The following is a 27,906-nucleotide window of genomic DNA, read 5'->3' on the forward strand; positions in this document are numbered from 1 at the left end:
TTAATTGTGCTCATGAGGAACTTGTACATAGATCAAGAGACAGTTGTTCAAACAGAACAAAAGAATACTGAATTGTTTAATACCGGGAAAGGTGTGTGCCAGAGTTATACTCTTTCACCATATATATTCAATCTGTATGCTGAGCAAATAATCTGAGAAACTGGATTATATGAAGAAAAAATGTGGCATCAGGATTGGAAGAAGACTCACTAAACAATCAGCAATATGCAGATACTACCGTGCTTGCTGAAAGCCTGTTGTTGTTGTTAAGTGCTGTTGAGTCAGTTCTGACTCATAGCAACCCTGTATAGGGTTTCCAAGAAGCAGCTGAAGGGTTTGAACTGCCAACCTGCCATTCATAGTCCAGCATCGATCCTACAGCACCACCAGTCTAGTGGACTTAAAATATTTACTGATGAGGATCCAAAACCACAGCCTTCGATATGGATTGCTCCTCAATGTAAAGAAAACAAAAATCCTCACCACTTGACCAATAAGTAACATGATAAATGGAGCAACGACTGAAGTAGTCCAAAACTTGGATCTACCATTTTGCTTGTATCTACCATTAACACTCATGGAAACAGCAGTCAAAAAATCAAACGACATATTGCATTAGGAAAATCTACTTCATAAGACCCCTTTAAAATATTCAAGAGCAAAGATGTAGGTTTGCTCCTGACCCAAGTCATGGTATTTTCAATAGCCTTCTATGCATGCTGGACAATGAATAAAGAAGGTTGTAGAAGAAGTGATGCATTTGAGTTATGGTGTTAGAGTAGAATATTAAAAGTACCATGAACTGCCAGAAAAACAAACAAATCTGTTTTGAAAGAAGTACATAAAGCCAGATGCTCCTCAGATATCAGGATGGCGAGACTTCGTCTCATACTTTGGACATATTATTAGGAGGGGCCAGTCCCTAGAGAAGGACATCATGCTAGGCAAAGTGTAGGCTCAGCGAAAAAGAGGAAGACCTCTAACAAATGGATTGGCACAGTGACAGCAGCAATGGGCTCAAGCATAACAATGATAGATAGGTTGGTGCAGGACTGGGCAGGGCTTCATTCTGTTGTGCACAGAGTTGCTATAAGTCAGAACACACCCTATGGCACCTAACAACAACTTATGCTCGAAAGAACCCTGGTGGTACAGTAGTAAGCACTGTGCTGCTAATTAAAAGGTTGATGGTTGAAATCCACCAGTCACTTCATAGGATAAAGACGTATCATCTGTAAAAACAGCAGTTCTATCCTGTCCTATAAGGTCACTGTGAGTTGAAATTGATTTAACAACAACAGGTAGGAAGAATACAGGGGGCTCAGTCTCTAGTCTTGTCCATGGTTGTTGTTGTTGTTGTCATGTCCGTGGAGTTGGTTCTGACTCATAACGACCCTGTACAGGGTTTCCGAGGCTATAAATCTTTACGGGAGCAGAAAGCCTCATGTTTCTACCGTGGAACAGCTGGTAGTTTCGAACTGCTGACCCTGAGGTTAAGAGCCCGGTTTGTAACCACTATGCTACCAGAGTCAGAATTCTCCATATTAAAAAGCTCTTTCTTTTCAAATGGACATAAAACATTTTTGCAAATGTTCCAGTGAATGATGGACTATAGCAGACAGGTACCATCAGGAACTCTTGTATTAGTTCCTAGTGAGAGCCTAGTGAGAAGATTCTGAAGACACAGAATCTAATATAATTAGAAAATAGGGGTGGGGGGAATCACACTTCTGGGTTCCAATAACTCTTTGCTAATATAGATTGGAATAGGGAAAAGTCCATATAATTGGGAAAGTGAAAGGCTGGAGACCCACTTTGTAGGATTTAAATTTACAGCTGGTCAATCCCATAGAGAGACACCAGCCTGGCTGCCAGACTCCCTCCCTGAAGGCTGTTTTATTCTATTAACATTCCGTCTTATTTAGAAACCCATCCACAGGCTCTCCCCACTCACTGAACAATCCAGTGGAGGTCAACTCTCATTGATCTTAGAAACACACAAAAAACCAGAACCATTTGAGACCACACTGTCCAAGGGCACGAGTTCATTGTTCCTGTTGCTTAATTTGTGAGTGTGCGCTTTGTGTTTCCTACAAATGTATCTTCCAAATCACATTTTCTCTCCATCTTCACTAAGGAGGCTACAGTAGCACCATCTTCACTAAGGAGGCTAAGAACACTCAATCTTGTCTGATCCTCACTTGCCTTAGCATCTCTTCAGTCAAATTAATTCTAAAGCTCATTATGGAATCCTCTTCTTTGCCACACCCTGCCTGAGAGCAAAAGGGTGGTACACCCCATTTTAATGTTTATGCCCAAGATTCTCACTAGGTCACCAAAGACATTCTGTGTTCACACTTCCTTTAACACCTTCTCAGCCAAGGCCTTTCTACCCCTTCCGGGTCTTTCTTCACCCAGTGATCCACCCACTGATTGACTATTTTACCCTTGCCTCTAGGTTCTTTCTATGTCATATTTGAAGCTTTGTTCCAAACAACCCTACTCTTACCCTCTGGAAGGATTTGACAGCTCTCTGTATTTTGTCCTTCAAAGAATTATTACAAAATTTCCCTCTTGTATTAATGTTTGTTTTTTTTTAAATAAAAAATTTGAAAGGTTGGTTTATTTGTCTTTCGGCCTATCTTATTCTGACTCTGGTACTTAACCACAGTTTCGCCAACTAAAATGATCTGGTTGCTGTTGTTAAGTGCCATCAATTCTGACTCATAGCAACCATGTATAGGGTTTCCTAGGAGCGGCTGGTGGGTTTGAACCAACGACCGTGGAGTTAGAAGTTCAGTGCTTATCTTAGAGCACTGTATCAGGACTCCTACCATTTGCTGCTGCTGGTGTTGTTGAGTGCCTTTAAGTCAGTTCCGACTCATAGTGACCCTGTGTAGGGTTTCCAAGTAACGACTGGTGGGTTTGAACTGCTGACCCTGTGGTTAGTGGTCCAGTGCTTATTCTACGGCACCACACCAGGACTCATAAATTTATTAGGGACTTATAATCTGTATCAGACACTGAACTAAGAGCTTTACATGACTTTGCTCATGGCATCTTCAAAATATTTTATGACAGAGTTAATATCATTATCCCCATTCTACGGATGAATAAGCCAAGGTGCCAGGAGCTTAAGTAAGTTACACAAGGTCACATCTCAGATGGCAGAGGCAAGTTCTGTTGTTGCTGTTCAGTGCCATTGAGTAGGTTCCAACCCACAGCAAACCTTGTTTCCATGGAGCAGCTAGTGAGCTTGAACCACCGACCTTGCGGTTCAAACTGACTTTGTAGTCTGGCGCATTAACCCACAGTACCACACCAGCGAGGTATGTTGTTGTTAAGTGCTGTTGAGTCGGTTCCGACCCATAGCAACCCTGTATCGGGTTTCCAATGAAATGTTTGATCAAATATAGTAGGCTAATTATTATTATTTTTAAAGTATGCATATTTTTTAGTTGATAACTTTGTATGTTGTTGTTGTTGTTATGTGCCGTGGAGTCGGTTCCGACTCATAGTGACCCTATACAGGGTTTCTGAGGCTGTAAATCTTTACGGGAGCAGAAAGCCTCATCTTTCTCCTGCGGAACAGCTGGTAGCTTTGAACTACTGACCTTGCGGCTCGCAGCCTGATTTCAAACGGTCCTTGGCATTAAAAATGTTCCCCACCCCCACCCTATGGGAACTTACCGCTTCCCCTGAACGTCTTGTCAGTATCTGGGTTCAGAGTTAGTGGGGAGAGAAGCAGCATCAACCACCACACAGTTCGGCTTCCCCTCCCCTGAAAGGATGTGGACCCAAATCCAGACTACCTCCTCTGCTCCCTGGGGATATCTCATACCTGCCTGCCTTTCTCTCAGACCAGAGACAGAGACCAAAGCTGCCTGGTCCTCCAGTGTCAAGTGTTGGCTCCATCCAGTCAGCCTGTGTCCTCTGTCCCTCCCCCCACCTCGAGACAGGAGGGTGGAGCACAGGCTGTGGGGGCTGTGAAGTGCTCACAGACAGACTATGAAAGCTGTGCCCTATTGTGTCGTCTGATCCCACTGTGGGGGCAAGTGCACTTCTCACCCTGACCACAGGTACTCAGCTCCTTCAGCTGCCAGTCCCAGGTCTCCTGGCTTAAAGACCCCAGTGAGAAGCATGATGGGAACTCTCCCTGTGGAACAAAATGAAACCACACAGAGCTGGTCCAGTTCCCACTCACTCTTCACCCCTGGGTTGTTGTTAGTGCCATCGAGTCGCTTTCAACTCATAACAAACCTGCATAGGGTTTCTAGGGAGCAACTGGTGGGTTTGAAGCCCATTCAACTTGCAGTTTGCAGTCCAGTGCTTATCCTCTAGTGCTCCAGCAGGACTCCACCCCAGTGTTGTTGTTGTTAGGTGCCAGTATCGACTCATAATGACCCTATGCACAACAGAATGGAAACAATGCCCAGTCCTAGGCCAACCTCACAACTGTTGCCATGCTTGAGCCCACTAATGCTGCCACTTTGCCAATCCATCTCACTGAAGGTCTTCCTCTTTTTCTCTGACCCTCTACCTTACCAAACATGATATCCTTCTCCAGTGACTGGTCCTTCCTTACAGTATGTCTGAAGTACGAGGGACTAATTTTGGCCATTCTGGCCTCCAAGGAGCACTTTGACTACACTTCTTCCATCACAGATCTGTTGGTTCTTTTGGCAGTCCATGGTACTTTCAATATTCTCCTCCAACACCATAACTCAAAGGCATCAATTCTTCTATGGTCTTCCTTATTCACTGTTCAGCTTTCGCATGCATATGCGGTTACTGAAAAATACCATGGTTTGGGTCAGGCGCATCTTAGTCCTTAAACTGACATCATGCCTCATTTCTGTTTATGTCTTGAGAACTGGTTTTGACAGTCGATACATCAGTTTTTAATTGAACTCTTTTCTATGATGCCCTTTCTGAATTATAACATTGGCAGAGGTGCTGATGATGCCTTGTTTCTGCTTGTCCTGGCCACTATCGTGGTGGCTTCTAATAGGAGGTCACACAAGTCTGTTTTGAGATGCAGTGCATCCAATTTTAGTGATGGCTGTCACATTTGAGGCTCTGTTACCTTTCACCGGTACACTGCTTGTGGTTAGAGGCTGAGGCTTGCTGGCATTAAAGACATTAGTTGAAAGTTTCTTGTTTGCTGTAGAACGCTCATCCTTGATTTGTGAAGTTTTTCTGAATGAATTAATCTTAGATGCAACAACTTGGCCACAGTTAAGACCCAAGCACAAGTTTCTTGGGCATATTAGCTTCTTGCTTCAACTTTTCTATGGGCTTTTGTTTCATTTTATTATTATTTTTTTAAGTGAAATGCCTGGCTAAATGTCATATGTTGATTTGGAACAACTGGAGAGATTGATTACCGTCCTCAAAATTATGTGTATCAATTTCTAAAGTTGAATCATTTAATTCATTGGAAGATTTTGACAGAATACAATTTTTTCCCCATTGTTACAGTGTTTTTGTTCTGTGTAGGTCTACTGGTATTTTCTTTATTAGCTGTTTTTGTTTTAAGTTTCAGGATGTTTGTTCCATTTTGAATCTGGTCCTTGGATGTCATCACACTCTTGTTTCTGGATAATATCTGATGTTCCTGTTTATATTCAAAAAAGTGTTTTTCTTTTTAAATAAATGTTTCTTGAGTTGTTTTCTTCTTTGCTCTTTGAACACACGCTGGGTCCTCTGACTAGGTGGTAGCTGCAGATTGTGGGGCACAGTTGGGATGATCATGGCACGACGGAACGGAAAGCCACATCTTGTGCACCTGACTGCCTTAAATTCATCCATCCATCTTCTTTTTTCCCCCCATCTTCTTTTGATTCGTTCTGCATCATTCAATAATTTGCCCAGCGAATCCTTCAGTAACAAAAGTCAAGGCTTGAATTTTTTCTTCAGTACCCCCAGTTTGAGAAATGCTGAGAGTGTTCTTCTTTCTGGTTTTCTAACTCTATCTTTGCACATTTCGTTGTAATATACTAGACTACAAAGTAGTCTGCTATGCTAGTCTTCCCGAGAGATAAAAACAGTAAGCACAGAGCTCAGTGCATTATGAATACACAGGATCTCAATGAAGAGAGCCTAGACCGGTACTCACAAACTGGCAAACTTTTACTGAAGATCATTTCTCCTCCCCAATACCACAGTCTCCCCTAAAACAGGAAAACTTATCTAATCACCAAATGTGCATGTTATTGCTGTTCTAAAACAATTCTGAGTTTGAAATAATTTTTGGTTGACAGAAGAGTTGCAAAAATAGTACAGAGAGTTCCTGTATACCCTTCACTTTACTTCCGTACTACGAACACCTTACATAACCACGGTGCATTTACGGAAACTAAAAACCTTTCATTGGCACAACACAATGTAACAGTCCTGGGTAGCACTTAGCTGCTAACCAAAAGGTTGGTGGTTTGAAACTAGCAGTGGCTCTGTGGGAGAAAAATGTGTCAGTCACAGCCTTGGTTATGCACCGGAATCAACTCAAAGGCACCCAGCAACAACATATATAAAGCAGCTTTAAAACAAAACAAGAAAAAAAAAAAACTTGAAAAAATGGAATTAAAAGATAATGGACTTCCTGAACCCAGGACAAAAAGCTGTGACTCTGACAAAGTGGCAGTGGGAAAACAGCAGCAGAACCAAGAGCCAAAATACAGGACAGAATGGGGGCTTCCCAACTCACAGAACAAGTATAACTGAGTGATTTTTGGCAAGAGGCTTGTTTGCAGAGTGGGGTGCCTCCAGACAGTTAACTGAGGGAGCTAGGTAGGCTGAGCCACAGAGCTTACACTGAGTACTCAGGCTGGGGCTTAGGGCGGAGTGGTGTGCCTTGTGGGCATTTATAAGCAGCACTTAAAGAGCTCTGTAACATTGAGGGAGCAGGGTAGAGGCCAGGTCAAGGGGCAGAAGGCCACAGAGAGGCCTGCCTTTGGGTAAGGTAGAGGAGACACTGTCCTGTCTGGAAGAATTGTTCCCGGTACATTTCTGACTCTGAATTGCAACCTGTTAACTTCCCTAATAAATTTCATGACTGTGGGGGAAAATTACAGCCTTGGAAACGCTATGGGGTAGTTGTACTCTGTCTTATAAAGTCGTGATGAGTCAGAATAGACTTGAAGGCAATGGGTTGCAACACTACTAACTAAATCACTACAGATGCTATAGGGATTTCACTAATTTTCTAATATTCTTTTTTGGTTCCAGTAACCAAATTAGAAAACTACATTACAATCTGTAGCCATTTCTTCCTCTAATAGCTTCTTACATTCTCTGACAGTTCCTCAGTCTTTCATCATCTTGACCGCTTTTGAAGATGACATAACAGTGAGCTATTTTGTAGACTGTCTCTCAATTCGGATTTGTCTGACTAGATTCAGGTCATGCATTTTTTTTTTTTTTTTTTGGCAAAACTCCCATAGAAGCGTTGTGCCCTTCTCAGTGCATTTTATCAAGTCATGTATGATGTCACTAAGTCTTATTATTGGTGATGTCAACCTTGATCAACTGGATAAGGTGGTGTCCTGCTAGGTTTTCTCCACTGTCAAGATACACTTCTTCCTCATAATTAACACCTATACTGGAACAAATAGTTTACAACTATCTTTTTTCTTTTATATCCAAATCAGTGAGTATTTAATCAGTACCTCTGACCAGAACACCTGAAGGCCAATCCAGACAGGGTACATTAGAGAGTCAGTATTGGCTGGAGTGGGCAAGGAAGTGGGACAGGTAGAGAGGTTGGCAGTGGCATGGTCTGGTGGACAACACACAGGACACAGAAGCAGCCTAGAAGAGGTTGTTAGAGCACAGGAATGAAGCTGTAGCAACAAGGAAAGGAGTACCTCGGGGCACTTGTATTTTGGAAACAGGAAAGGGTAATATTGAAATGATGGTCTCCAACTCTAAAATTTCCATTAAGTTTCTTTCTACTCTCTTTTCCTAGGCACAGAACTAAGTGGTCTGGAGCCTTCTGTTACTAGAAGCAGAAGTGCTAATCATGAGGCCCAAATTCACCAGCTACTCATTGGAAACCCTGTAACAGAGTTGCTATGAGTTGGACCCAACTTGAGAGTACTTAACAACAACAACAACAATCTAAAACATGGAGGTCATGCCCTGTTTTTATTTTCTCTAGCTTCGAGTCAGGTTCTCCAATTTCCTTTTTAAAAAGAAAAAACAAATGCTTTATATTCGTGGTATTAATGGGGAACAAGGAGAGTCTGCATAAATATAATCCATAGAACAACCATAGTTAGTTCAGTCCCATGCTTTGCGCTAGAGACAGGCTGTCAAGACTGCATGGTTGAAATTCCAACAATATCTCTTGCTTTCCCTCTTATGTGGTTGTTGTTAGGTGCCACTGAGTCAGTTTCAACTCATAGAGATTCTATGAACAACAGAACGAAACAAAACCAGGCCCAGTGCCATCCTTACAATCATTATACTAGAGCCTACTACTGTTGCCACTGTGCCAATCCAATTCTTTGGGCGTCTTCCACTTTTTCATGGATCCTCCACTTTACCTAGCATTATGTCCTTCTCCAGGGACTGGTCCCTCCTGATAATATGTCTGAATATAAGATCTGAAGTCTCACCATCCTGTCTTCTAAGGAGCATTCTGGCTGTACTTCCAGCACAGATCTGTTTGTTCTTCTGACAGTCCATGGTACTTTAAATATTCTCCTCTAACACCATAATTCAAATCCATTAATTCTTCTATGCTCTTCCTTATTCACTGTCCAGCTTTCACATACATATGAGGTTATTGAAAATAGCATTGCTTGGGTCAGGCGCACCTTAGTCCTCAAACTGACACCTTTGCTCTTCAACACTATAAACAGGCCTTGTGCAGCAGATTTGCCTACTGCAATGCATTGTTTGATTTCTTGACTTCTGCTTTCATGAGCGTTGATGGTGAAATAAGCAAAAGGAAGTCTCTAACAGCTTCAATCTTTTCTCCAATTATCATGATGATCTTTTCTCCATTTATCATTATATTATTTATTGCTCCAGTGGTGAAGATTTTTGTTTTCTTTACCTTGAAGTGCAACCCAGACCCAAGGCTGTGGTTTTTGATCTTCACTAGTAAGTATTTCATGTCCTTCTTGCTATCAGCAAGCAAGGTTGTATTATTTGATTATTGCAGGTTGTTAAACAGTCTTCCTCCAATCCTGATGCCACGTTCTTCTTCATATAATCAATCCAACTTCTTTGGATTATTTGCTCAGCATACATACTGAATAAGTATGGTGAGAGAATACAACCCTGGTGCATACCTTTCTTGATTTTAAACCATTCAACGTTCCTTTTTGTTTGTTTGTTTGAATGACTGCCTCTTGGTGCACGGCCAGGTTCCTCACAGTGTTCACTTCACAGAAGTGCTAGAAAGGAGAGGTCTCAAGACAGCTTGGGCAAATCCATAAATTAAACCATCAACTCTTGAACTGAACACATTAAAGCTGGAGAAATTATGTATGAGTAAACTTCAAAAAGTTTGTGGAAATATTTCATTATCTTTAAATTCAATTTTTCCATTAACTCCCCCACCAACAAACATTTTATTGTGAATTGAGTGGAAGTTTTTAAAACAGATTATCAGTCCTACATTTAACAAATCATACATTTCACTGTTACTAAGTGCTGTCGAGTCAATTCCAAACCATAGTGACCCTGTATAGGGTTTCCCAGGAGCAGCTAGTGAACTTGATCTGCCAACCTTGCAGTTCAAATGGCTTTGCAGTCTGGAGCATTAATCCACAGTGCCATACCAGTACATTACAAGGACTATGATTCCTTCCATGTATCATGAGTTAACAGTATTCACTTCTATTTACTTTAACGCTTACATTCCTCCCTGTGTCAACCTCCCTTTTATTGTATACTGTCTTCCCCATCATCCAAATTAACCTGTATCTACCAGTGAATAATTTTCCCTTCCCTTCCACCTCTAGTAACCATCACAGAATGTTTCTTTTAGAATGAAAACCTTTTTCTAACTTTATACAACAGAGGTCTCAAACAGTATATGTCCTTTTGTGATTGACTAATTCTACTCAGCGTAATGTCCTCCATGTTCCTAGAACTTTTTGAAGCCCCTCATATATTTTCTTTATCTAAGCCAGAAGCAGCACCTACGGCACACTGGCCTGTGAAATGGTTGCTTTTAAGGGAACTCCCCTGGTGGTATCGTGGGTAAAGCACTGGGCTGCTAAGGACAAGTTCAGCAGTTCAAACTCACCAGCTGCTCCACAAAAGAAAGCTGAGGCTGTCTGCTCCTGTGAAGATTTACAGACTCAGAAACTCTATGGAGCAGTTCTACTCTGTTCAATAGTACTGCTGTGAGTCGGAATCCACTTCATGGCAGCGGGATGTTTGTGTTATGACTGGCTAACGGGAAGACAAAACCAAAACCAAATCAGATTCCAAGTCGATTCAGACTCAGGGTAACGCCATGTGTTTCTCTCAGAGCGAAACTCTACTACACCGACTTTCAATGACAGAGGCCTTTGGGAAGTTCATCTTCCCTGGCTTGCCTCTGAGCAGATTCTGATACCCAACCTTAGTAGGTAGGCACTTAATAGCCACCCAAGGAATTGGGAGACAGGAGGAATTTGACAGCCAGTGGTGGCATGAGCTTCTGAAAGCATTCTCAGAGACCCTAATCCCCCAAACACAGCTTATTGCATATTACAGACAGTCATTGAAAGAAGCCACACTACCTGACAATTTCTGTGTTCCTCCTGGATTCATTTCCTCTAGGCCGCCCCTGCCTCCTTTACTTCCAAAACACACGCTGGCAAAATATTCTAGCTTTCTAGTGTGTGTTCAAACGGAACAGCAAAGTGAAGGAAAGGTGGGCGTGTGGGATGAGGGAGATGGATACCATCTAATACACCGAGGGAAAACAAGGAATATTACAACACCCCTTGAAAGGGCTAACATTCACTCACACCATTTTGTTTCTGAGGAAGGCGCTCAAAGACGTCATTACTTTTATTCTTTTCATTACTAGTGAAAACATATTTTTGCTCCCACATTGGAAAAGTAACCTGTCCTACTTGTCTACTATGGGAAAATTCATTTTTCCTGAATGAAGTATTATGGCTGGGGATTTAAGAAAAAGAGCTTTGGGAAATAATTCAGTAAAATATGGGGCTCTCCAAGAGCTGAAGGGGACTGCAGCTTACGTTAAAGACACAATCTCTTTGCAGTACCAGTAAAATAAAACAGAGCCACTGTTTCAGATACTGTATTTTTGGCTAAGGTTTCACTCCTCAATTACTTTCAGAGTAACTCATTTTTGTCAACATTATAAGGGTAAGTCAACATTTGTCCTGGCAGCAAGCCCAAATTTGTTATTTTATTAGTCAGCTACTGGTTAAATTGGCCCAAGATTAGACACATCTAATAAACAGCCCTAAAATACTGGCGTTTAGTAGAAAACCGCATTCAAGTTCTCTTACACAGGATGTTACTATTACTAAACCTTGGGCTGAAGGAGACACGCACACCCACATCCCGGGTTAAGTTCCTTTTAGCAAATGCCAGCCCATTGCCTGAAACTCATTCCGGTCATGCTCAGACATGGCACTTCGGAGAAAGAGGAAGCCAAATATTTTGCTCTCTGCGGTTCCTGGCTCCACCTCTGCCTCCTGAACTCCAAGCAAAGTTTTTACTCTGTGGAATCATAAAGAGCCAGATGCTTAGTGCTGAAGCACTTCAAGAGTTCGACCTCCTGGAAAAATAGGAGAATTGCCACTTGAGGCGTGCTCCTTAGGGAAGGCCAGACTTTGGTTCCAAAGGATGTTTTCTCAGGGTTAGATTCAGGGTATGTATGCCTTTATGTCAAGAATATCCCAGGAGTGATGTGTCCACCCTGCCCTACTCATTCCCAAGTCTGGAAAACGGGGCATAGATGACATCGCTGGGTGGATGATGCCAGCAAGGCAGCCAGGAGAAGGAGCTGATGGCTTAGGCTCTGTGGCTTTGGGGTTTCACAGTCAGTCATTCCCTACTAACTTTGACACCACTGGGTGGGAAGTAAGTTCGGCATTTCTTTAAGTCTGCAAAAGGGATTCCCTTAGGCTGGAATGATAGGGAAGGAGGAGAAAGATGCCACTGGAGAGTCCATCCTGCTTCAGGATTCAGGAAGTTGGGATGTGTACAGACCTCAAAGGCATTGTAAGGCCTTGTGCTGAGGCTCTCCCAGAGTTTGGGGACAAACCAAAAGCCTCTGGAGGTATGTGACTTAACTCTTATCACATTGGCCTAAAGAATGCCTCAATTCTTTGCAAAGAGTCTAAGGATAAAACATGAGTCAATCCTTCTAACTGGAGTGTGAAGCCAATGACTTCTGCCAACAGCACAATTTCCAAGGATTTGGGTTCCTTCACTATGGGTGGGGATGCTTCTGCTACTATCTCACAGGGCTGTTGGGAGGATCATGCGATCATGTGTATAATGTGCTTGGCACAGGTCTGGCCCACAGGAAGCCCCCAATATTTGAGAGGGCTTCAAAAAGTTCATGGAAAAATAGAATAGAAAGATAAGGGAATTTTTCTATTAGTATTTTGACGTCCCTGCATGTGTTTGTGGTTTATAACATAACATACACATATATATACATATGTGTGTGTAAATTTTTAGTGGAAATACAAAAAATAAAACATCACATCACTTCAGCAATTTCTACATGTGCGATTCAGTAACATAGTTACATTCTTCATGTGTGCCTTTATCGACAGCTTTCCCCAAACGATTTCACTATCATTAACACAAACTCAATACCGTCCTAAGGTTCTCATCAATCCTTTCGAGTTGCTGTTGTCGATTTTATCACATACAGATACTGTAGACATTCTTTTAAAATTAGGGTATACTAGTTCTAGTATGGAGTCCTGGTGTGATGCTGTGGGCTAATGCGTCAGACTGCAAAGTCGTTTGAACTGCAAGATTGGTAGTTCAAGCTCACCAGCTGCTCCTTGGAAACCCTATACAGGGTTGCTATGGGTCGGAATTGACTTGATAGCACTTACAAACAAACAAAAAGTTCTAGCATGACTCTGTGGAATAAACAATGAACTGCTAACTGCAAGGTTGGTAGTTCAAACCCACCAGCCACTCCTTGGAAAACCTACACGGCGTTGCTATGAGTTGGAACCAACTTGACGACACTTAATGACAGCATTATTTCTTTAAAGATGACTTCAGCAGTCAAGGTTTAAAGCTTTCCTCCGAGTATTATTAGTTTCAGGAGGTCATATGTCCTCAATAGCTCCAGAAATTCTCGAGATTCCAAAAGAATCTGAAATTCTTTTTCTTATCTTCCTCCTTTTGATCAGGATTATTCTATAGACTCCTTAGTCTAAATGTTCAGTAACAGTAGATTGGCACCATCCAGTTTACTGGTCTCATGGCAAAAGATGTAAGATGTGGCTATACCGAGTCCACTTCCTCCACTCAATTCTGACTTTCCTACTTCCCCTATGATGCTCCCAGCAAACAGACACCGATTGTATCTTGGACAGCCACTCACAATAGTGCCCTTATTTCTGATGTCCAAGGAGAGGTACTGCTTCCCTCCTAGCCTGCTCTCCTACCCTTCTCCATTCCCTACATCACTGAGTTCACCCTGGGCCTCTCAGAGCCCCACCATCTTCACAATCCCATTACTGACCCGTTGGCCAATGAAACCTTCAGTTGCCAAGAGACTACATATTTTGATTCTACATTCCAGTCTTCCCTTTCTTCCTGCAATTTTATCAACTGTTTAGTCAAGCTCTGGCTAGAGACAGCAAAACTGGGAGTGGCTTGGCAGGATCCAAGGCTACATCCAAACATCAGCCATGAAATCCCAAGATAAGGGCCTGAGATGGAGGAGGAAGCTTCCAGGAGATGGGCCTGTCCACCTGCCCTATGCTACTGAATTATGGGCTAGAAGAGCTGGTCTCCACTTTTGACAGATCCCAGGGCAGTCTAGGGTTAGGCACTGGCATTCTGCCAAGTCTGATGAGCAAGGAGAGTTGTTTGTTGTTACTAAATGCCACTAAGTCAGTTTTGACTCACAGCGACCCTGCATAGGATTTTTGAGGAACACCTGGTAGGTATGAGCCTTCGATCTAATAATTAGCAGTACAGCACCACAACAAGACTCCATTTAAGGTGGCGTCTCCAGTAAAAATAAGGGTTTCCTTTGAAAGGACTACACAGCCCCACACATACGTCCTCTCTCTCCTATTCCTTGAAACTCAGCACTATCTTAGCTACCCAGAAGAGGAAAAAGAAATACAGAAATGAAATGAGACAAGCAGATCTTAATTTTATTGTCCCAAAGGAAGGACAGACTGTTCCAGCAGAATCTGGGATGATCAAAAACATTTCAGGCAAGCAAAGCTGACAGCTAAATCTGCCATCTGACTTGAATACTAGGTTAGGAAGCAGGGATGTCACATTCGACTGCTCAATGAAACCAACAGCGACTTCGGACCAAGGACACCTGCTTGGCAGTGGGACAAGGTGGACCCCTTCTCTTGCTGCCTCGCAGGATTCTGATATGACAAGGACAGTGCTTTTAAGCAGATAAGCCTTGCAGAGATGTGAGCTCCAGAAACAAACAAATACTGCCTGATAAAACCCCTAGCATTATTTAATCCCTGTACAATGTTTGGTTCATGTAGATCCTCAACAGCACATGCCTAAACTTATATACCACACTCAGATGTTTTAAGAACACTGTGCTCCCCACTGAGAATGCTCCAAGATTTGATGATTTAAAGTGAAAAAAGCTACCAGTCACACAGCCACATGGGAATGTTTTAATTGGGAATGAAATTTAAAAAATTTTTAAACTTCCCTGTTTCAGCTTTCAGCTGACATTTTACCACCCACCGAGCAATGTATACACACACAAAAAAATAAAATAAAATAAGGCAAGAAGCAGGCTCTTCAGGAAACTGTGAAGTAGGTGATCTATAATGGGCTCCGTTGGCCTTTCTGCTGCCCCAAACACCCCAGCTGAGCAGATGAATGGCTTCTGAACGCTATTCCTTGGGAAGAGGTGTGTGTGTGTGTGTGTGTGTGTGTGTAGTGTGCACACAACACAGAACTGACTTTATCTGTTGATACAGTTCTTTGTTCTGCAGTACAATTTTAATGACAGGAATAAAAAATGCCCACCAACAATGGGCTCTTCCAAAGGCTCATAAAAAAATACGGGTTTTCCATGCCATCCATTTTGCAACCTTGAAACAGTGATTATGTGTTATTTCTAACTCTTAGCAATTAATATGCAACCAGATGTATCATTATCTACAGTCTATTAAAATTCAGCAGTCTGTGAATTTAAAAAAGAACATATCACATGACAGAACGCAAGAAGCCCAGGAAGGCTCTCCAAAATCTCTCTCAGTTAATTTCAATTACAAAGGAACAATCATGAAAATGAAGATACATGGGCAGTTGACTTAAAAATGAAAGACGTAAATACAAGCCTGTGTTTTGGCAGTTTGGTTATATATATATATAAAAAGTTGGAATAGCTATAGGAAATTTAGTGGAGGGGATACCAATAAGTATTCCAGAAAAAAACAAGGACCATTTTGTAAGAGAAAAGAAAAACGATATTTATTCCTGATGTAAACTACTCACATGGCAGAAAGGGGCAAAGTTCTCTTGTGTTTTCAGCATGGGCAATCTACAGAGAACAGGGCCCCCTTAGAAGCCTTCTGGGGGCCTAACCTGGCAAGAGCTTTTTCCTGGAAAAGGTTCCCCAAGAACCCCAGGGTGAGGAAGGGGTGCCGGCTCATTTACAGTTTAGGCTCTCCCTCCTCTGCCCCACTGTTAGGAGTCAGGTACCAGTGGCTGCTGAGTTACAAAGCAGGGCTGTGCGGAGGGGTGGTAAGGGCTGTCCGACCTTCCAAAGCTTCACTGAACTGCTAGTACACAAATGACATGCTGCCAGAGCCCCACCTCCTCATACACAGTTTTCTAGAAATAGAGATGTCTTCCCACACCTGGTGCAGGTGTGACTCTGTCAATAAGAGAAGGAAGAGTCCCCCTGTGGACATTGTGGGGTGTGGAAAGAGGAGGTGCTCTGCGTTCCGAGATGGGAAATGCCTTGCCTTGTGGCAATGCATGATAAGCACCATACTATTAACCACTAGACTGCTAAACACAAGATCAGTGGTTCAAACCAACCAGCCATTCCTCAGAAATCCTGTGTTGTTGTTATGTTAAACATTCCACAAGGAATGACGCAGTGGGAGGGGGAATTGCACTGTATTAAATCAGGTGTTCTTGACATATAATAGCCATGCTAGGAAAATCACTCTACTTCAATGTCAATTTGGACTGCAAGGTCGGCGGTTCAAACTCACTAGCCGGAAACCCTATACAGGTTCATGATGAATCTGAACCAACACAATGGCACTTAAAAACAACAACAAAAGAGTTCTGGTGTAGCACTATAGGATAAGCACTAGACTGCTAACCTCAAGGTTGGAGGTTCAAATCCATTAGCCACTCCGTGGAAATCTTATATAGGATCACTATGAGTTGGAACTGACTCAACAGCACTTAACAATAGCAAAGAATGACAAATGAATCAACACATAATACGAATGGTTACTAATACTGCTGTGGACAGGCCCTGGTGTGTGTTGCATACATTGGTCCATTTAATTTTATAACAACCTTTTAAGGTAGCCACAGCTATTATCCTTATTTTAGAAATGGGAAAACTTAAGTTTTTGGTTTTCCCATTTCTAAAATAAGAAGTTCAGTAAGTTGCTCAAGATCACATAGCTAATAAATATCAGGGTTGGATAGGAGCCAAGCAGCCTGGTTGCAGAGCTAACATTATTAACCACTACACACTCTACTGCCTTTGAACACACAGTTTAAAAATGGGTGTTGTTATTAAAAATGATAGGTGTTGTTTTAAGTGATAAATGGAGGGAAACAGGACATGCCTCTTCCGCCTGTACTCCTTGTGAAGGGGTCTGACAGACTATTGGGAAGCAGAGGGTGTTTCTTGCAAACAACACCTGAAATTCCTGCACTGTGTCCTCCTCTGTTCCCTGTTCCTACCACCAACTGCATGTCCCCAGTCTAGCAGGCTCTCCAATGGGATTGCCTGTATCCCCAACTTCTCTCCCCAAACTGACAACCCACTGCATCATTGCCTGTTATCTGTGGGCACATGATCGGCCACAGGAAAGACTGCCAACGAGTTGGCCAAGTCATGGGAGCATGACTCCGGGCAGATACATTCCTCACCTCACCTGGCCCAGGTGCTCTCTACCAATAGCTCACATTTGACCTCCTGTTTTAAGTCATTCATTCTGAGTCAACTAGAAAACCACACAGAATTTTGTCATTCAACCTGCAAGAATATATGTGAAGCTTGCCACTTTGGGTGGATGTTTCCTACAAAGGAAAGAGTGACCCAGGATAGACCTCTTGATAGGGGTAATCACCACAGTTTCCACCCAACGGATCTACATTCGGAAGAGTAACGGTGCTGCGATGCTGCTGCTGCTAATCTGGTGAGCATCTGCCTTCTGGAGACCCTATGTATACACTGCCCCATTTCATCTTCACACTTTACAGATGAGGAACCTGACACACAGCATGAGTCATGGGTCCAAGGGTTCTCAGTCAAGTTGGGATATGAGGATTTAAACTCAGCTCAGCCTGAATCTGACCCAAATCCAAATGCCTAACCACCACACTCTTTTGTCATTGTTGTTAAGTGCTGTCAAGTCATTAGCCACCCTGTATAAGGTTTCTGATGAGCAGTAGGTGGGCTTGAACTACCAACCTTTCAGTTAGCAGTCTAGTGCTTATCCTACAGTGTCACACCAAGACTCCACTTTATGGATGCCCCAAGTTCAATCTTAATCTTTCCCCTTTCAGTTAGCAGTCTAGTGCTTACCCTACAGTGCCACACCAAGACTCCATTTTATGGATGCCCCAAATTCAATCTTAATCTTTCCCCAATTCTTTCAGGATGAAGGGGAAATAGCTGAGGATGGGGTAAATTATTTTAACTGGAACTTTGGAAATAATTTTGAAGCTCTGGGAAAAGAATTTTTCTTTTTGAAACAGAAATCCAATTTTGTTTTGTTTGTTTGGGGAATTGACTATCTTCTTGTTGCTGTTGTTAGCTGCCGTTGAGTTGGTTCTTACTCACAACGACCTTATGTACAACAGAAGCAAACACTACCCAGTCCTAAGCCATTCTTAAAGTCCTCTCAACGCCAAGCTGCTTGAGCCCATGGTTGCTGCCACTGTACCAATCTTGTTGGGGGTCCTCCTCTTTTCCACTGACCTGCTATTCTACCTAGCATGAAGTCCTTTTCCAAGGACTAGTCCCTCTTGATAATATGTCTTAAGTGTGAGAGACAAAGTTTTGCCATCCTAGCTTCCAAGGAGCACCTTAGTTGTATTTCTTCCAACAGAGACTTGTTTGTTCTTGTAGCAGTCCATGTCACTTTTAATATTCTTCTCCAACACCATAACTCAAATGCATCAGTACTTCTCTGGTCTTCCTTATTCACTGTACAACTTTCACATGCATATGAAGCTACTGAAAATATGATGGATTGGGTAAGGTGCACCTTATTCCTCAAACTGACATTTTGCTCTTGAATACTTTAAAGAGGTCTTGTGCATCAGATTTGCCTCCAGTGCTGCATCAGTTTGCTTAAAGATTTCAATTTGTATTCTTTCAAGTCTCTTGTAAGAACTAGCTTAGAAAGAAATGCTGCTGAAGAAAGCAAGGTCCTTGAGGTTGATGCCAGAACAAAGCTCACTCTTTCAAGCACTCAGAAGCCAGGCAGAAAGCATTCTGAGATTAATGAGAGAAAACAAGGTGCCTTTCTGGTTCTCTTCTTCAAGCTCTCAGAGAAGTGGTCATTTAGCGGCTAAGAGGGAAGGGGGGAGGAGGCAAACCTTCACCATGTGTCTGTGGCTTACACTTCAGCTACCATCAATTTTTCCCTTTTCAGATACAATCTGATCGTTTATTTCTTTCTTGACTTTGGGTTCAGATCACACCCAGTTAGCCCTCCAGCAATCACCAACAAGGGAGTAGGTTGGGCAAGGAGGTATGAGAAAATGAACCAACACCACCCAAGCAAGCCTCATGGGTTGTATCAAGCAATCACTTTCCTCTCCCCTTATCTGTGTGAAGTAAACAATTAAGACTCGTCTTCACCAAAAATAAAGCAAAACAAAATAAAAACCCACTGCTGCTGAACTGATTCCAAATCCTAGTGACCCTGTCTGGTTTCCAAGACTGCAAATCTTTATAGAAACAGACTACTTGCCACGTCTTTCACCTGAAGACCAGCTGGTAGGTTTGAATCACTCATCTTTTGGTTAGCATCTGAGTGCTTAAACACTGCACCACCAGGGCTCCTCCTAGTCCTCACAAGTGACTTTCAATGATCTTCTCTGTATTTGCCTGGGGTTGTTCTTGTCAGGCCTGAGTCTCTTAGGGATTCTAAAAACACTAGCATTTCAATAAAAGATAGCATGTTTGAGAAGGGAGCTTTCTTGCACTGGGGACTTGTTTCAGGGCCAGAACAAGTACACAGCTCTCCTGGAACTTCAAAGCCACCTCCTTTCACTCACTGGTTAGCTCTCTGTTCTGTCTGCAATTTCTACTTGCAGAAAAAACCTAGACTTACAAAGTTGATGCCTAGTGGTACCTATTAAGTAAGCATTTCCTTCCCTCCCTTCTTCTCAGGATTTTGATACAGGCTCTCCATTTTATTTAATTCAATCAGGTTGCTAATTTCTAGTGGTATCTACAGAAACAGCACCCTTGGGAAACACTGTGTTTCTCGCCACCATTTAATTATCACCTCACTTCTGCTGTAAACTCTAGATCTTCAGAGCCCCAGAAAGACGTCATTTGAACATGCGTCATCTGTATGTATAGGAGTGAGTGTGTAGCCCTTCTTTGTGGGCTTTTTGATTGATCCAACAGCGAATTTATACCAAATATATAAAGTGCTGCGGGTGGCTGGCTCTCCTGGCATGCAGAACAAGGGGAGGGCCGCCACTTAAAGAGAGTCAAAGTGCTCAGTGTGCAGTATTCAGGAGAATTCTAATGAGACTGGGTTTGAATATATCCCAGCACCCCAGAAGAGACTGTGCTGCTTACAACCAACCACTCTTAGAATGGACTGGTTTGAGTTGACATTGTGGAGGGTGGGTCACGAGGTCAAGGCTGGGCAAGGAGGGGCCCATATTTTGGTCCTACCTCCTTAACTACTTAAATCTGTTTAGGGCTTCAAACCAGTTCATTTTGGTTCAACCTATCCCAAGAATTTGCATTTCCACCCCAAATATATTGAATCAGAATCTGCATTTTTACAAGATCCTTATACACACATGAGTCACATATATACCATTTTCTAGATCCCAAGTGCATATATGCATGCAGGGACTTCAAAAAGTTCATGGAAAAATGTAATTAAAAGATAATGGAAATTTTTCCATGAATTCTTTGGAGCACCTTCATGTTTTAAATTGTCTACATTATATATATAATTATACAACCTTCCTTCCTCTTTATTTTTTCAGCCACTGTCTTGCCAGCATATAAGCCTCTGGCTTCTGTGTTGGAGGCCACGGTCCAGTGGACCATTCCCTATCATATGACAGACAGACAGCTTGTTGAGTTTCTGTTATCCATAAGTAGGAAAGTGTGCGAGGCTGGAATAAGATGCCTGGACTTCAAGATCCACTTGTGTCTTTCCAAATCATCCAATCTCTGACTCTTAGCTTCAAAATGAAGATAATTATACTTGAGGCCAGGAATATAAAAAGCACTTTGAAATATGTAAAATGCACACACATACAACATGATCATTTTTGCAAATATTATGAACATTTCTTAACACATAGCTTTATCCCCCCAGGACCTGGACTACTGGGTCCAAAAAATAGACCTTTTTGTCTTTTAATATATACCTACAAATGCACAGTTTTCCTGAAACAGCTCCAGCATTGGCTTTTATCTTGACTTTAAAATACTTGTGATCTCAGCTAGGCACAAAATAGTTCTGCACTATTGGCTGCCTTTTTCATTTCTATAATTCCTATTAGCGTGAACACTGAAAATCATTTACTTGTTGTAGACCTTCATTTGTGAACTGTCTATTAGTGTCATTTGTTCATTGGTCAATGGATGTCTTGGGGTGTTCTTCTACATTCTCAAACATTAATTGTCTGAAAGAAATTCTAATCTTTAGTTTGCCACCTTTATTGTAAATATATCCTTGATGTATTAGTCTATTTATCTTGTCTAAGGAAGCACAGGAAACAGAAAAGTAATCTTGTGTGGTGATTCAGCATGATCCATCCACAGAGTGTTTGGGCTGATCAACACTGAAGATTTCCAGGCACTCTGAAGATGTCCAACAGAAACAAGCAAGGAAGGGAAAGAGACTGGGTGGTATGTCACATTTGGAAAAGTTGGAACTCACATCAACTAGACAGGAGAAAAGCATGTGAGAAAGCTGGGACTCATGCATGTGTGTACTTGTGCACGTGTGTGTGTAAAAAGTGGCAGCAGGTGAGGAGAAAGAGGTTAGAGAGTTTTCAAATACGTAGACACGAGAGTGTTACTATATAAAATGCTAGGTTGTCAGCTGAAGTGGAGTCAGCCCACAACTCATGGTAACCCCATACAGAACAGAATGAAATGCTGCTCAGTTCTGTCCTGTGTCATCTCAACGATCAAAACAGATCAGACTGCTGTGTATGATCCATAGGGTTTTCACAGGCTGATCTCTGGGTTATCTCCAGGCTTTTACTCCTAGTGTGCCTTAGTCTGGAAGTTCAGCTGAAACATGTTCAGCCTCATAGCAACACACAAGCCTCCATTGATATGTGGGTGCTGACTGTGCATTAGATGCACAGGCTGGGAATCAAACTCGGATCTTCTCGTGTAAGGTAAGAATTTTAACACTGAAATACCGGTGGCCCCACTATATAATATATGGCTCTAGAAAGCAATGTTACATTTATGAAAGGATTTTTCTCACAATCCACAGTGAACAAAGCAGCGGTGTACGGCCTTAGAAGGCAGTGAGCCCTCTGTCACTGGGAGCATTAAAGCACAGATTGAATAAATCCAGCACTGGGTTCAGAACTGGCCTACATGTTCTCAGAGGGCCTTTCTTACTATGAGGTTCTTAGATGCAATGAGTCTGGGTCATTTCCTGAAGGTTAGTTTTTGTTTGTTTGTTTCATAAATCCCCGGAAAAAAAGCCTGTGTGTAATTCCTTTCCTCCTCATCTTAACAGCCTGGGATAGGGGTAGGGGTGGGGGTGGGGGTGGTGGAAGTTAAGGTTTCTGGCTCAGCTCCAATTAATGAAGTTTCACTCATAATCAGGGTTGCCCTCTTGCGAAAGACCACAAAGGGCCTAAACACAATAGGTCTAGGTGCAAGTGTTTCTAGACTTCAATAAAACCACTCTTAGGCAGTCGAAGGCACAGGGGCCATCTGTGATTAACTTGTGACATAGCCTCTCCTTAGCTAATTAACTAGTGGCAATTTATAAAAAAACGGAAGGCCCTGGGAACCACTGGCCCTCACCCCTGACAGTCCATCCCATGAGCCAGCACAACAAGAATAAATTGCAATGCAATCACGGCAATTTCCTCATTTCGTGTGTGACCTCTACCCATTACCAACACTCACAAATTATGCAAGGCAACTGCATGTATACATCACAAATGAATTTGCCCTTCCAGATACACACATACCATTAATAACAATTAAATGTGCACGGGGTTTTGCAAAATTAGGATCTGCTCAGTAATTTACTTTCATTCAGTTGTTATGAAAACAGTGGCAATGGTCCAGGATTTTACAGGCAATCATAAAGTGTCTTGAAAAAAGAGGAAAAAAAAAAAAAAAAGACATAATTTGCAAATATCCAGATGGTAGTCAGAACCTTCCAGTTATAGGTTTATGTGAAAAGCGGGTGGTTAGTGTAGATAAGCGAAATGACAAATGGTAGAACCAACGGTGTCACCTCCACAGAGCTGAGCACACAGAATTATCACAAAGATCAGCAGCTTGGTCTTCAGAAACAGAAAATGGAAGTTACCAAAACCCTCCCAAACGGAGGCTGGCCAGCCCCACTCCTGTGGGTCACAGCCACTCAGTGAAGTCAGTTGCCAGAAACACTGACTAATGGAAAGATCCTTCCACCAAGGCACTGTGGAAAAACTTCGACAGGCAATTTGCTTGGGTGATGGAGTTCATCCTTGATGTATTATGTGGTAAAGAGACCCGTGATTTACTTATTTAGAGGCAACATGACGTCGTCGGGAAAGTACAGATTTAGGGGCAGAATGGGGTGTGAGTCTTGGTTCCTTCCCCTAGTAGCTCAGCCATTCGAGGAAGACCACTACCCTGTCTCTGTGCCTCACTTTCTTCTATAAAACTACCATTTGCTGTTGAGTAAACTTTGACTGGTGATGACCCCATGTGTTCCAAAGGTTCTCAGTGTCTCTGATCTTACAGAAGACTGTTGGGGTTTTCTTCTGAGGTGCCTCTGGATGAACCTGAATCTCCAATGTTTGGTTAGCATTCAACAGTGTTAACCATTTTCAACAACCAAGAATGCCTCTGTGATCTATACAAAAAGGGGCGATAATGTTAACCTCATATAATCGCTCTGACAACGATGAGAGAAAAGGACTTACAGTAGATCTCCGAATACACTGCTGTGTATGAAACAACATTCAGTATGTTAGGATGGTGGTGACAATATTTTGGAGTAGTATGCTACGTGTTGCGCTGCTAACCGCAAGTTCAGCAGTTTGAACCCACCAGCCACTCTGTGGAAGAAAGATGAAGCTTTCTGGTCCTGTAAAGACTTACAGCCTTGGAAACACCAGGGTGCAGTTCTACTCTGTCATATAAGATCTCGGTGAATCTGAATCAACTTGATAAGAGTAGGTTTGGTTTTGGTTTTCTGGAAATGCAGAGACCTTGATCTTGCTAATGATAATACTTATTGAGCAATTAATATGTGTCAAAAGGAAATCTGGTAGCATAGTGGTTATGAATCGGGCTGCAAACCTTACGGTCAGCAGTTCAAAACTACCAGCCACTCCATGGGGAAAAGATGAAGCTTTCTGCTCCTGTAAAGACTTACAGCCTTGGAAACCCTGTACGGGGTCGCTATGAATCAGCGACTCCATGGCACTTAACATCAACAACAACAGGCACTTTACCAAGCATTGCACATGAATCATCTCATTTGACATTCATCCAGTCCAAAGTAGCACAACTCTCATTATCCCCATTTTACCACTGAGGAAACTGAGGCTTAGAGAGGAACAGTAGCTTGTCCAAGCTTACATCACTGGCAATTGGTGGAGATGGCATTGGGACCAGGCAGTGTTATTCCAGTCAATGACCTGAACAGCTTCAAACAGGCCTGTGTAAAACCACCTACTTTCCTCTAGTAAGAATGTTCCAAGTTCATGTGCATCCTGGAAGTCCAAGATCACCATGATACTCTTCCACTGGAACAACTCTCAGAATCACATCTGACTGGAGAACTTATCAGTAAAGGATGCCTTTCTCTGGGCAACTGTTATGCCCTACTCAGTAAGCTCTGCAAGGTCACATGATTCAAGGAGTCTACTTATTTAGTCATCTAAAGAATTTCCAAGGTTCCAACCAAATTAACTCCTCTGGACTATTTCCATGCAATTGGTTGCATATTCTGTCAATTCAATACTACATGACACAGATTCCAAGAAATGTATAAACTACTAGAGACTTACAGACCCCTTCAGTTCTCCAGCTGGCAAGCAAGGAGGATTTATCCCCAGGTGTGTATAATTTTTAAACAGCTGTATTGATGGACTGAGGCATGAATCATGACATGACACAAGGTTCATTTTGCCCTTTAGAGCTGAGGCTTGGGAAACACCGTCTTAGTTACAAAAAGTGCTCAAGGTTATTTGTTTAAAATATATATGTTGCTATTGTTAAGTGCCATCGAGGCAGTCCCAACTCATAGTGAACCTGTACAGGGTTTCTAAGGCAGTAAATCTTGGAGTGAATGGAAAGCCTCGTCCTTCTCCCCTGGAGTAGCTGGTGGGCTAGAACCGCTGACCTTGTGGTTCGCAATCCAGTACTTATCCAACAGATCCACCACACTCTAAAAAATAATATATTACAAATAATACATATATAAATAGAATCCTGGTATGATGCTGTAGAATAAACACTGGATCAGAAATTCAGTTTGAACCTCAAGGTTGGCAGTTCAAAATTACCAGCTGCTTCTTGGAAACACTATACAGTTACATTTTACATCTCTCCCCACCCCAATTTTCCTTTGCAGAGGTAGACAACTTGGGATACTACTAGGGATGCAGGCATTAAATGCTGGACTAAGTCCATCAGGAGATCTGGCACTGGATCTTGGCTGGGCCACTGAACCCCTTTGTGACCTTCTTGTCCTTATTCATAAAGCAGGGTGGGGAGGATAACATGTGCTATATATTAATCTTACAGCACGATTGGGGTGTCAGGTGAGACACTAGATGTGGTAGACTTAGAAATGGAACTGCTGTTGTTTCTAGCTGCCATTGAGGTAGCCCCTGCCTCATGATGACCCCAACTTATCCTTATGCACAACAGGATCAAACCGTTGTGATCCTAACAATACTCAAACCTCTTCTTACAGATGGATGGTGGGTATGCATGAAGTGCATTGGCTGGGAATTGAACCCAGGTCTCCCACATGGATGACAAGAATTCTACCACTGAGCCACCACTGCCCTCAAGAAGAGGAAGGGAACATCATCATTCCTAAGTGCATGTCACACAAGGCTATTGGTTGAGCCAAAATCAGAAGGCATGCTTTTGAGATCCTGGCCAGTGTTCAATAATTTATGTACATAGGCATGTGGATAAACTTTTAAAACCACAGAATGACAAAGGCAATGACTACAAACAGCACTACCAAAATCTGGCCTAATCCTAACCAACATCTGAGATGTTGACCCTTAAAACCACAAGTAAACTGTCCATCACGTGTTGTCATATATATACAAAATTCTTAGAAAGATAAAAATAGAAACCCCTCTCTGTATACTTTTTAATTAAATATAAAATGGATGTGAAACACAATCTTTTCACCAGGCTCCATCATCCTTAGCCAATCTAGTCTTGAGTTTTTCATTGAAAGCAACCCTTACCATGTGGGAGTTGTGACTTTCATTTACAATTGTCAGTTCATTAGAGCCAATAACTCTCCTTTTACCAATCTGATTAGAGTAACTAACATGCCTAGAAGACCAGTCCCCTCCTGGCAGGGGAGATTGATACTCAATAAATATGAAAACAATGCTAAATTGAGCAAAGTTGCACCAACATCAGAGGAAACAAGCTTAAGGATACTCATATGTTGCTACGTTTTATGTTTCTCTCTGAAAATCTAGAACCAGGGACTAAGCTCTCTAGATTTCACACTTAATGATTAGAGTTAGAAGAATCTAGCTGGTTATGGGTCTTAAAATTAAACATGTGCAACCCAACTCAGACCCCATGTCCTAAGAAATACCAGATTAAGAAGCAGTATTATATTATATCATAATCCATGTAGAATATTTTACAGTGCTTAAAATAATCTTTTTCTTTCTTTCTTACTTTCACTGGAGATTATCATTGAAATATCAAGAACAAAAAATTTACAAAGCACTTTAATGACAATCCCGAGGAGACACTTGGGTATCCTTTACTTTTAAGAGAAAGTTTATGTTTGCAAATTTTCACTCAAGTGTCAAATGCACAGAAATGACAACCACCCCCTACTGGAAAGCCTTTCCCTAAGTGGTCCTGCCCAGAACCCTTGAAGAAATGACAAGAACGAATGTCAATACTTCAATGTGACCACTGACCTCCCTACTGCAAAGTCTGCAGGAACGGCCATTACATGTCTAAAGAGCACAGGGTTTTTGCTGCAACTGCCTTGTGAAGGGCAAGGGGTCCTATTTTCTTGTTAAGACCTTAGGCTAGACTGGCTTTTCTTTAGACAATCACCACTTTCTGTAAAGGAAGTGATCAATCTTTAAAAAGATTACTTTAAAAGGAATTTATAATCAATGCCTACTTTGTAAACAATTATATAATCATGTTTTTTCCAAAGGCAGACTAGGCAATGCTATGGTTTTTAAACATTTACAAATACTGATGACACCTACTGGTCAAAAATATATTTGAGTTAACAACTCAGGGAAACCCTAAAGGGCAGTTCCATTTTGCTGTATAGTCTAAGTCAGAATCAACTGGACAGAGAAGCTATGAGGCCCACAAGGGCTGGTTGCCTCTTGCACTGATAATGAAACCAGAAAATTACCCCATAAACTCATTTAGGTTTCTTTTTCCAACTTTGCCTATCTCCATTATCAGGAAGTGATATGCTAGAATGATGAAAACTACAAGATGTACTGCACTGGACACCTCTCCTTAATATGTTAAGCTTAAGAAATACGCCTACTCTGATTTAAACATTCTAGTAAAATATGTAAAAAAAAAATTTTTTTTTAAAAAAAGGTCAGCGGTGATACCGGAAAAACATTGACCAACTATTACCCCAAATCACCGCTTTCCCATTCTTACCCTACCCCAGATCATCTACATGAAAGAAAAATCCTATTTTATAATCTGAGTTCAGCTACCAATGGAGAAAATTGATACATGATATTTGATATTTTTTTCTGAGACTGTACTTGTAATATGTAGAATCTACAGTCTTAGTAGAATAAGGCAAAGCAGATATATTTACTTTAGGCTTTAACCAAACCATTGAAAACAAACAAACACAGTACAAA

The 27,906-nt window shown here is 41.9% G+C and overlaps 1 protein-coding gene and 1 pseudogene across 2 annotated transcripts in view; both read right to left on the bottom strand.

The window, feature by feature from the left end:
* Positions 1–27,906, bottom strand: part of ARHGEF3 (Rho guanine nucleotide exchange factor (GEF) 3) — a 323,985-nt gene that overhangs the window by 57,724 nt on the left and 238,355 nt on the right. The window lies entirely within an intron of this gene.
* On the bottom strand, positions 4,843–5,754 carry LOC102815182 (annotated as a pseudogene).

This window comes from Chrysochloris asiatica, unplaced genomic scaffold (assembly GCF_000296735.1).
Source record: "Chrysochloris asiatica unplaced genomic scaffold, ChrAsi1.0 scaffold00046, whole genome shotgun sequence".
Lineage (NCBI taxonomy): Eukaryota > Metazoa > Chordata > Mammalia > Afrosoricida > Chrysochloridae > Chrysochloris > Chrysochloris asiatica.